This window comes from Corvus cornix, chromosome 1 (assembly GCF_000738735.6).
Source record: "Corvus cornix cornix isolate S_Up_H32 chromosome 1, ASM73873v5, whole genome shotgun sequence".
NCBI lineage: Eukaryota > Metazoa > Chordata > Aves > Passeriformes > Corvidae > Corvus > Corvus cornix.
The window spans coordinates 100,664,261-100,675,757 of NC_046332.1; positions in this window are offsets into that span (position 1 = coordinate 100,664,261).

Consider the following 11,497-nt stretch of genomic DNA (forward strand, 5'->3'; position numbering starts at 1 on the left):
TTTAAAAGTAAACTAGCATTTCAGCAGCTTTAATCACAGGTGTCTTTCAGTCTTCTATAGAGACATCTCCACAAAAAAAAAAAAAAGAAAAAAAAATTGCCAAAAAATTGTTGATAAATACTTGTACAGTGTACTGGTCATCTTTGATAAATCCTTTGTTTCTGCTCTTAGCACATTCACACTATCAAGATGAAAAGCCAAATCCTCTCTTCTTATAGCTTCCCAACATCAGAGAAGTTGCACAGAGTTTGGCCAGGATGAACTAGAAATATTTTTTCTCTCTTTTGTATGTGATTAATGATATAAATATAAAAACTAGTTTGAAAAAATCATGAATGTCTCTTCTAAAGTTTGTGCTGTTTATTTGAAAAGTTTACACCTTTTCTTCTGTTGCTGGAGAGCATCTATTGCATTCTGGATACTAGTTTATTTTCAGAAATTATTGGGGTTTTTTACAATCTTTATCATTCAGAGCTCAAATTCATATGAAGGTGGATGAAAAATTCCTTTCATAACATCTTACTGTGAGTCAATGCAAGAGAAAGAAGTGCAGAGCAACAGGAAATTGCTTCAGGAGCAGTGGTGCATTGAGAGGCCAAGCAAAGAGTCAGATGCCACCAGATACAGTTCTCAAAAGCACTTCTCATGCCAGTAGAAGATCAGGGATGGTATTTTACACCTGGAGAAGTACTGGATTTGTTGACATCACAGCAATCACTCTGTAAATTCGTTAAATTTGTATTCCAGGCTGGGTAAGGGCAAGCGACCAGGCTGTGACTAGAAAAGCATCACAGAAAGCTGTGTAAGGGAGGAAAAATTGCATCACTGGTCTCACTCATCACACAAGGCTTGATGAAATGGGGTGCCTCATGCTGCCCTCTCTCAGCAGGAGTGCTGTGACCCAAGGTGCCAGTGCAGAGTTCTGCCGCTGTCCCTGCTCCCCACAGCGCCTTTCCCCGGGGCACAGCAAAGCCCCCGATGCCTTCCTGCTCTCCGAGAGGCCAGAGCCTCTCTCCCCACCCTGCGGGGCGCACGGTGCCAGGCAGGCGGCTCCAAGCCCTGGGCTGCACAGTCCCTCCTCTCTCGGCGCCGAGAGTGACACGATGCACCCGCAGGCACCGGTCCCGACGGGAGGCTTAGCTCCCTGCAGAGCCAGCACTGCACAAACACTGCTCCCCATGAATGCGGGTGAACCCACAGGGCTGATGGAAATGCTCCTAGTTGGTATCGAATAGGGGAAAATTCTGTTTAAAAAAATGCAGGTTTGAGAGTGCAGTAGCCTGGAAGGGAACTCCTGGTATGAAATTGTGATAGGTAAAACAAAGCATTTTCTCTCTACAAAATGGGTTCTGTCTTCACATTACATCTCCAAACAGAATGACTCAACAGTGGAGAAAACACACCTTTGCAAAACACAAAAATACCATGCTCTTCCATAATAGAATTCTGGGTGGATTTTCAGAAATGGCAAAACGTCACCTATGTAGGAGGTAAAACAAGTGTCCCATCTTATCCAGCTGGTTCTCCATTCTGTCTATTGCAACATATTCAGAGGCATCTTGGGAAATGCCTTTACATGCTATGTATATAAACTATAGTTAAAATGGACTGAGAAGCATTTTCCTTGGGAAAATACATCCCAAGAACATTAAAGGATGCTTCACAACTGTATAGGGTTCTAATGAGGAGCTAAGAAATTGATTTACTCACAGCAAATGTTGATTTTATAACAGAGTTCTCTAATCACAAAGTTAAATTATCTGTTTTTTAAAATTATTCCGGCAGCCAGTTTGTTGCATGTAATACAGCAGTGTAAGCAATTATGTGCAATTCCTGCTGTAATCACTGGGTGGCATTTAGATGTGTTGGAAGAGTTCAATTTTGGATGACAAATGAAACGGAATATTGCATTTTGTACAGAGTAATGAAGTGTAAGCAGCAGACCAGTGACAGAAGTAAGAATGCAGGTAAATGCTAGATATAGATTCATAAAAATTCTAGAATAAATATATAAAATAGGTCATTAAAACACTTTAAGATTACTGTAAGGTGCTTGGTGATAAGTAGTGTCACCAAGGCTAATCTCAGGATAAGCTTGTTATTGAGAGAATAGTGACTATTAGTCTTGTGGCTGTGTCCCAGACATCACCCCACTGGTCAGGTGGGATCCAGGTACATTGCTCATCTCACCCTTAGGCTCACATAAATCATGGAACAACAAACAACCACTGGGCTCCCACGATGACCCCAGGCAGCCCTGGGTGCACCAGGATGGCCCCACACAGACCCAGGTGCAGAGGCCACATCAGTCTGTGATGCTGCTCCTGTACAGGTCAGACTCCCATCCTTCCTTCCTTCCTTCCCCATTCCCTCCCTCCCTCATGCATATCCATCTTGGTCACTCCTCACCAGACTCAAAGGGCTGTAAAAATGCAGCTGCCTCACCAAATGCAGCAAGATCACAGTGAAACAGGCCCTACCAGTTAGGAAACAACTGGCATCAAGTTCCTCTCTTCCCCTCTATTGTACAAACCACTGCTTCATACTGACAGAGATGTAAGCGCTGCTGAGCCCTTGTGGTCAGTGAAAGTATGAATTCAGTGTATAATGAGGTGCCTTCTTGTTCCAGCAAAGGATTAGAAAGAAAGAGATCAAGTTTTGTTTGTCATTTGAAGGACAAAATCAAGGAAGAAAAAATCTTTTAGAAAGAAAAACTATGCTTTGTCTGCTCTTTGAAATGAAGAAAAACTAATCACAAACTGCCTCCTTCACTTTGCTTCTAGAATTATTTCTAGACAGAAGGGAAGGGGGCTAAGAAGTTTTTCTGTTTTAATCACAGGTCTTGAAGTTTTTACCAGGGGAAAAACAAGGAAACTTTATATTATTGTGAAACTGTAGAGCAAAAAAGTTGGGCAAATAAAATGCCATGAGGGAATTAAACATTTTTTCTACACAAGAATGCACCCTCCCTCATCTCTAATATGGAAACCTGGGGATTTTGTACTGAGAAGAAAAGTACCAGCAAAGACTTAAAAGTATGTAGCTCCCATCAGTATTTCCCTATTCAGTCATCTGTTGAGATGACCCTTTCCTTAATATTTGCAAAAATGGCACTGCTGGATGTAAGTCACTGTGTATTTATTAATCTGAACAAATATGCTTTAAGAGGACAGCCCCTTAGTTTCCATCAGAAATTCTACTGCCACAATGCACATTATGAAGGAGCCTGTTTTATATCCAAGGAGGAGGTTGTTTCTCAGAAAAAAGTGGCCACAAGTCTTTTATTGAGCCATTTATTTCCTCTGCCTCCATCATCATCACCCCTTTTCCAACAAACGCAGTCAGGGCCATGAACACCAATTGCTGAGTTAGTAAAGTTGCAGAATTATGATGATTTGCTACTTACTGATTTACCTCCCTCATGCTGGACTCTTTCTCTGGTAAAAAGCAAGAATTGAAACAGGAGGTCCACCTAAAGGGAGACATCTGCATGAGACTGATGCACTAACCTACTCACCACAAATGATCCCTGCTGCATCGTAATCACCACACGAACACGACCGGTCTCCAGTCATGATGTCAAAAATGCTCCCTTCCTGATGTGTTTGCTCTTCAGTCTGCCACCTGCATCCACCCACTGGCATCTGAGTGCTTCACAAATGGATCCATCAACTACTGCTGGGAACAGAAAGTCAGTCAGTGGCACTCCCTGTTCAAACTGGAAATGGAGATGTTTATTTTTCAGCATTGCAAAGTTATATGAAACCACCCACCTCAAAAACAATTTTATTTGCTTCAGGTCTGAATCACGAAGTCTCTGGGTCATTCCTAGCCTGGCAGCAGCTGCAAAGATGGGGCTGTCCAGGCCTGTGTGTCCTGGTCCTCTGTGTGCAAACAGATGAATCAGTGCACAGCTCTTTCTCTGGACTGCCTGTAAAGGTACTCCCAAACTGGGATCTGCTCCTTAATTTGATAAACTTCATTTTGGTGGCTATCACTGTAGGCAAGAAACTGAGACTGATGGAGAAAAACAAGGATTTTTATGAATCAGATTGTGTTGAGGGGGAAAACAATCAAAATAACTCACAGCACAAGCCAGGTACTCCATTATGAAGCTCGAGGCACTTCCACAGATATAAATACACCCACAGCATAGTACCCTGCCACCATCATTTTAGCAGAGTGTGGAGCTATTTATACATGCAGGAGCACTATTTCTGCCACCACACCCCTGCAGCATTTCCTCCGGGTGAGAAATGCCACCAGAGCCACAGCTGGAGCCACCTCCCGAAGGCTGGGGACACGCTGCAGGGCACAGAGCATCCCCAGGGCCACCAAGTGCAAACTCATGGGGAGAATCTCCCAGAGAGCAGAAAAGTCTGTGAAAAAGTTGTCTTAAAATTCTCTGTGCAGTTTTAAGAAAGACATCCGCTGTGCATAAACACAAACAATCTCATGGCATCATCTCTTACTTTACATATTCTCAACGGCCAGCTGCAGACAGATGTGCTTCACTTATTGGCATCTTAGTCCACCAAAAATTATTAATCAGCAGACATGCTTTAGGCTAAAAATAAGTAAATACCAAAGGGAGATTTAAATATAATTTTTTTCCCTCCGTATTTTGCCAATTTCAAATAATATATTGAAATCACGTCTGCTTTTGGAAATAATATGTCATTTTTCAGGTATCAAATGACCTTCACTATTCTTTCTTTAGTGGTACAGTCTTGTTTTTAAGACAATATAAATTCAATTTTTTTTTTTCTTTCAAAAAACACGATTTTGCAAGTGCTTTTGTCATGGCAGGATGTTAGAAATGGAGAAGCTCACCACAGTTTACTGAAGTAAGATTTGCTCTGACTCATAATAGATTGGGAAGGGATTCCAGCACAAAGGTGAGGTAAATCAATACACATCACCTGCAATGAAAATAAGAATTGTAAAGCAATCAGGGAAGAGTAAGCCGTGTTTAAATGTATAAGACACAACTGAGGAATTTTTTTTTTTTAGTAAGTAATCTGAGGTAACAATGTTGTTTAGAACCAACAGATGTCTTTGAAGCATTTTATCAGGATCAGCTATCTTGTAGAAACTTCTTAAGCTAAATAAGAGATTCTGTACTAACATCACTAGCTCCACAAGACTACAGATAAAGTATATAAAGAATGCCTCAAAGCAAGGAAGCTGATTTCCAAATTGAAGTCTCACAAATCATCAAAATCACCTCAGAGTACCCTACAGCTAGCTTGTTGGTGGCCTAATGCTTCTGTTCTTCATCTTTCAGACTCATAAGATAGCCTATATAACTTAATTATGTTCATTATTCTAGTCTCACTTTTTTCACTTAATAGCACCTGTCACAAGGGTGCTGGTGATTTTTGAGTAGAAGGGTAATGGACAAAGAACTCCTTATGTTTTGATTGGCATACTCAAAATAATTTGGTAATTCCTTTAGGAGATGCTTATTTGAATATCTGTAAGGACTCTAGCTTTCAAGTTACTTTTTGTGTCTCTAAAGCTTTATGATAGAAGTTGGACATGAACTCACAGGGAAACATGAACAATTTCAAATAAAATTGAAGCATCACATCTGCTGCCATTGTAAATATAATAAGTAGGAACAGAGACTCAAATAAACAGTGCCTAACTGCAAGATAAGTGCAAGTCTGAATTTATTGCTCTGTTTGGAATTTATTAGTTCTCTGCCTTTAAATTCAGAAATGCAGCCAAGTTGTACCTACTAAAAAATTGCACTAATGGCTGATAAAAGCCTGGGCAAGGAGTAGAATATTTGTGAGTCTGGGTCTGTGAAACCCACTAACTCCCCTGTTAAGAAAAAAAAAGCAGGTTCTGAATCATGACGGGGATGTGCAGACCTTGGAAGCTCTTGGGAAGCCTCATCACGCTCTTGCATGAGGTCAAAGTTAGGTGTACAGCTGCCATGCTGGCATGGGGGTACATGAGGTGGGTGGAAAAGGCCATGTTAGGAAGGCGTGAAAACCAGTACTGGGCAAGATGATGGCTCATGAATGGCACACAGTGGGGTGAGAAGGGAGCTCTCCACAGATGAGCTGTATCACTGGGTAGACTTACAGGGGTATGAGCAGGCTAATATGCAACAAATTCTTAATAACTTCCAAAAAAAAAAAAAAAGGCACTTCCGATGGAGTTAAAGGAATCATTACAATAACCTCGGGCTATCTACAGCCGCTTAAATCATTCAAATCCTGGATCATTCTTACTGTTAATGTGCTACTGTTTTAGACATGCTACTCATTTATAGAAGGTTAATGTGGATTGTTGAAGAATTCAATTCACTCTGGGTGTTTTCAACAGCCAGTAAGAAAGAACATTTATTGTAGAAGGAATCAATTTCAAAATGACAGGACTCCTCTATTCTTTATCCTCTTTAATGTTATAACATGCCTATTTATTAAGGAAATACACCAGTTTACACAAATTCCTACCTCTTTAGTGGGAAAATAGAGGAGGGATTTATTCTTTCCCCAGGTCTTTTTATAATTTTTTTTTTTTTTTTATTATACACTATATAAGATTATACACTTTTTTTCACTCGATTTCTTAGTTATAACTTCACAAGACAATATAATCATGTTTGGGGAAAACACAATAAGCAGGGATCATTTATTCACCCTATTTGATTAATTCTGCCAAGTCTACTTCATTATCACAGTCCTACAAAATACAGGGAAAAGTTTTTAAATTAGCTATTCCTTTCTGAAGTTAAACACACCAGTACTAAAGTATCATGGATTTTATACACTGGGTCACATGCATCTGTCTATATATATTCAGAGCCCATTTTGAAAAATTGAGATACTTTGAAATGAACAAAACGAATATATTCTTTCCAGAAAAATACTAAAAAGCTGATCTGTAGCTAAAACCAGTCACATTTATTGGCAAGGTGGGGTGTAGTATTGAGGTACTTTGCATTGGAATAGTTACTTACTGCAAAAGTAAGTGAAAAAATAAGATAGTGCCTCAGGAATATATATATTTTTTTCATTTCTGCATTTACACAGGCACTCCTCTGTCCAAGTGGCTGGTAAAATATGGAGTAAACTGAAATTATAAAATTCTTGAGCATTTTAGTAAAACTTTCACAACAGAAACACACTTTTAAAGTAGCTAAATAGAAATCATGTACTTTGAAAACAGGGACATCATTAGGGAAAAACTATCCCAGTAAAACCATTAGCATTAGGTCATAAGTGATTATTCCCCACTGGAATGTGTAATCTCAGCTCTGTTCCTGCTGAGGTCACAATTGCTGCTCTCCATAGGGTGGTGGTCATATTTACCTTCCTGTCATTAATTCACAAACAGTCTTTGGATGGGACAGTGGAAGAAAAGTCCACTCCTGTGTACAACACAACAGCTACACTGACTCTCCAGCTTGGGGAAGAATTCATAATCTAATGAATGTGATCACAAATGAGAATTAATTCTCACGACACTGCATATTCTAAGAAAGGTCATGAGATCTTCAAATTCAACAGCTGCTCTCCTGGACTATTTTAGCTTGTGCTGACAAACAAACAAAAGCTGTCAAACAGGGAAGATTGCTGAACTGGCCTGACTGTCTTGTATTATTTCTTCTTACAGTTGTGTTGAAAATCACATGTAGCTCCAATGAAACAAAATTTTCTTTGCTTTCTCTGATGTAACTATCTCATGCAGTTGATTTGGGGTGATTAAAGAAGCTGGTATAGTATCTGCATTCCAACACATATAGATGATTTGATAATTAGGAGATTTCATACTACTTTGAAAAAAGAAAGGAGATTCTGATAAAACCCCCAGAAATTCACTCCTTTCTGGAAGCTTGTGTGTTAACAATTCATATCCAAATACAGTTTAAAAATTCTAGTAGTATACTAACCCATTCAATGAGTGCTGAATTTTCCTAAGTGAGGTTGAGAAGAGGCAAAATTAAAAAAAAAAGCTTAAAATGTTGTAGGCAGCATTAAAATCTATTATCAATAAGTAAAGTGTGAATGGGATTCAGCTGCAGAAATCTTATAAAACAACCAACCAGCCCTGTGCAGCTTATCAGCATAAACAGTCATGAGGAGCTGGTAGAAAGCTCAGGTCAGGGCTGTGGAGGGGAAATGCTTTTTTCTGTGTTGCACAATTACTTATAACACTTGAAAATTTCATCCAGTTTGTTCATGACTTTTGTGTATAGGTTCTGTGATTTAGCAGTTTGGGAAAGAACATATACCTGCTTCCTACAGGAAAAAGTAAGGCAAAGTTAGGGGTTTTTGCATTTTAGAAGTGATTGTGGTTTTAGTTTTCAGTATTTGATCACTGAGGCGAGGGGAAGAGAGAAGCACGAAAATACACAGTAGAGCCTGTGCAGAGGGAATAGTACACACTTTACAGAAACAGCCGACTCCCACCAACCATGAATTTTGGAAGTTTTTGGCAGTTTCTGTGTTTCTGCTCTTGCTTGAGAACATTTCAAAGGCAGGATTACAAAAGAAGACATCACATGTTCAGTTCGAAACTGTAACTGGGGCTCCGGGGACAGGGATGGGGCAGGTACAGAGGCAGCGCACGCTGTTTTGAAGGACTCGCTTCAAAGCCTTTCCTTTCTAGCTCTGTGCGCTGGTAAGGATCACAGCCCGGCACGTGTCACCGCCTCTCCATTTAGACAATAAGGAGGAGGATTAGTTAACCTGGGACTGCTTTACCGACCTGTGCCTCTGACCTAAATACCACAGCTAAGCACCAGGGTTCTGTGAATGTAGGACTTGAAGCAGGAACTGGACTGATACAAACCTGGCACCGGTCAGCCTTTGCTCTAACCAAGCGCTTTACGAACAGGCAGCTGCTGTCTTGCACCTATGAATTATGAATTTCTCAATATATTCACGGGGTAAGGCTGTCACATACCGCAAACCTGAGGTCGCAGAAAAGACCAAAGTAGTATCACCTCGTTAAAGCAATAATTAACATGACTAAACAAGCATTAAACCTCCTACTCTTTAGCTTTTCCTCTGGGAGGATTTTATTGGCTAGAAACTCCTGCTAAGTACTCATGTTCACCTTGTCCTTACCCAAGGATGATGCATGCCTAGAGTGCAGAAAAGAAAGTACTGAAAAAAACTGCAACCAAACCCCAAAATAAATGAGACTTGGTAACAACTTAAATGCTCAAATTTATAATTATTTGACATTTTAAATCCTTGCATTAATTTCTGATTTAATCACTTTCCACTGCTTAAAACTTCATTTCTCCCAGGGAAGTAGAGAAGGGAGGAGAAGGAAATTACCACTGTTTGAATAATCCTTTTGCTGAGCCTATCATCACTGTTAATAGCCTCTAATGAATAACTCACTCAGGGATAAACATGCTACCATCATTATTTTGTCAGCAGAGTCAGTATGACTCAGAAGAGAGCAGTCATATGACTGTCACAGTTCCCAAACTGTCAAAAGATGTGGGAAAACAAAAATTAGCAGCTGAGAGAGAAGGCTTAACTTTCACTATGAACAACTGAGCAGTCTGTGGCTGATTTGAAATACATACACACACAAACTTAAAAAGGAAGTATTATTGTCCAACAGAAACCGCTCTAGACCAGACAGTTTTCTTTTGCCTGAGAGGCCTTAGAATGACAGAGAAAAATCACTGTAAGTTAATCCATTTGTTACTCCAACTTGGCCAGAAAAACCAGAATTCTTTGACGCACAATCCTTCTTCTTAGGGTCTTAAATCATACTGACTTTAAAAGTGCTAAGATGGACGTAAGAGTGCATCCAGGCATGACAGTTCATACTTCCTATGTCTGACTTCCCTTTTGCATCCCAGTCTTTGGAAACACGTAATAAAATAGTCATTGCAAAGTAAATGTCTGCACACAGAACACTGCCATGGCCAGAACCACTCCCATAGATACCTGTCAGAAACCACTGACATCTGCTGGTTTCCAGAAATCAGAACTATTGGGGGGGTTAAGACAACCTGATTCTGGACATAATTTTACTGCCTTATCAAAGGCCCCTTTGTCTGAGTTCATGTGACAGGGTTCTCAGCTCTGGAGGGAGGAATGTTGACCAGCAAGCAGCAGGCTGAGGAGATTATTACATGCTGAGAAGCAGCATGTGAAAGTCTTCCAGGACTGGTAAGCTCTGGAGACCACTTGTTCTGTTAAATCCACCAGAACTGATGAATTCAGAACACCAGGAGCCTGCTGGCTGTGTACAAAGCCACAACACACATTAGTATTAACGCTGGGTTGCATTAATTTGGATCGTGCACAAAGAGGTAGTGGTTGCTATGTGCAAACAAAAAACCCTACAGGATTACATATACACACCCGATGAAGCAAAGGGCTCTTCAAAGGACTTTCTAACCTACCCAGGAGCCAGAGGTCCCAGGGTGGGGACTGACCTCCCAGCTGTTAATCCTACAGAGTAGTTATATGTGTTAGACTAAGTGAATGTGTGGTGTGAATAGTTATCTGCTATTAGTAACAGCATTAGTAGCAAAAAGCCTTCTGTTCCTTGTGATGTGTTTGTCTCCTAACTTGATCTGCTATCATGGAAAGGGGAATTTAGTATCAAACATCCAACTATTTCATCAGTTATTTCTTGGCAATACTAATTCCCCCATAACTAGGACTGCTGTTTCCACTGATTTCTCAAATGACTTGTTCAAGAAAGTACTTACAAAACCCACTTTATGCAAGATCTCACTTCCAAGAGTTTCTTGGAAGTCCAGAAAATGGGACTCCAACTGCTCATGACAGAAACATGGTTAGCTTAACCATTTTTCTAGTCCATGCAATTTAGACTTCTCATTTGAACACCAGCATGTGCAGACATTAATCAACAGGAGAGATCAAATAAATAGGTTAACACCTTTGGTTGCTTTTACTTGTGAAAGGCAAGTTTAGGAAAGCAAATACCTCTAAACAAAATGCCTGCTGCTGCCACTTGAAGATAAGGTTCTAGAGAGCCTGAATCTTTGTTAATTTTTCCATTATTCCTGGCCAAAAAACCACACACACCAGCAGAATCCTTTCAAGTGTTTCCAGGAGACCTTTAGATTTTGGCACATAAAAGTATGGCACAGATGCAATACACCTAGCAATTGCATCACTACCACTCAAAGTTGTGCCATGCTATTATGCATTACTAGTCAGTTGGAGAACTGCTCCCAGGAATCTTAGAGCTGTTAGGAAAGTGTTTAATGACCTCATCTGGATTTACAAACCAAGCATTCATGCCTCAGGAAAGTCTCTTTAGTAGGAATGTGTTGTTACTATTCTACTCTAATAATTTCACTTCTAGACTGCTGTGATTTCACTGTTTGGTTCTTTAACAACTCCATGGAATTAGAAACTGGCAACATTTGTGCTTAGCAGCTTCTCTTCATTTGTCCCACTCTGTTAGTTCAATAAAGGGATGTGAAAACAAAAGGAAGTTTCTGTTTAAAGACAGACAGACCAATGATGGTTAG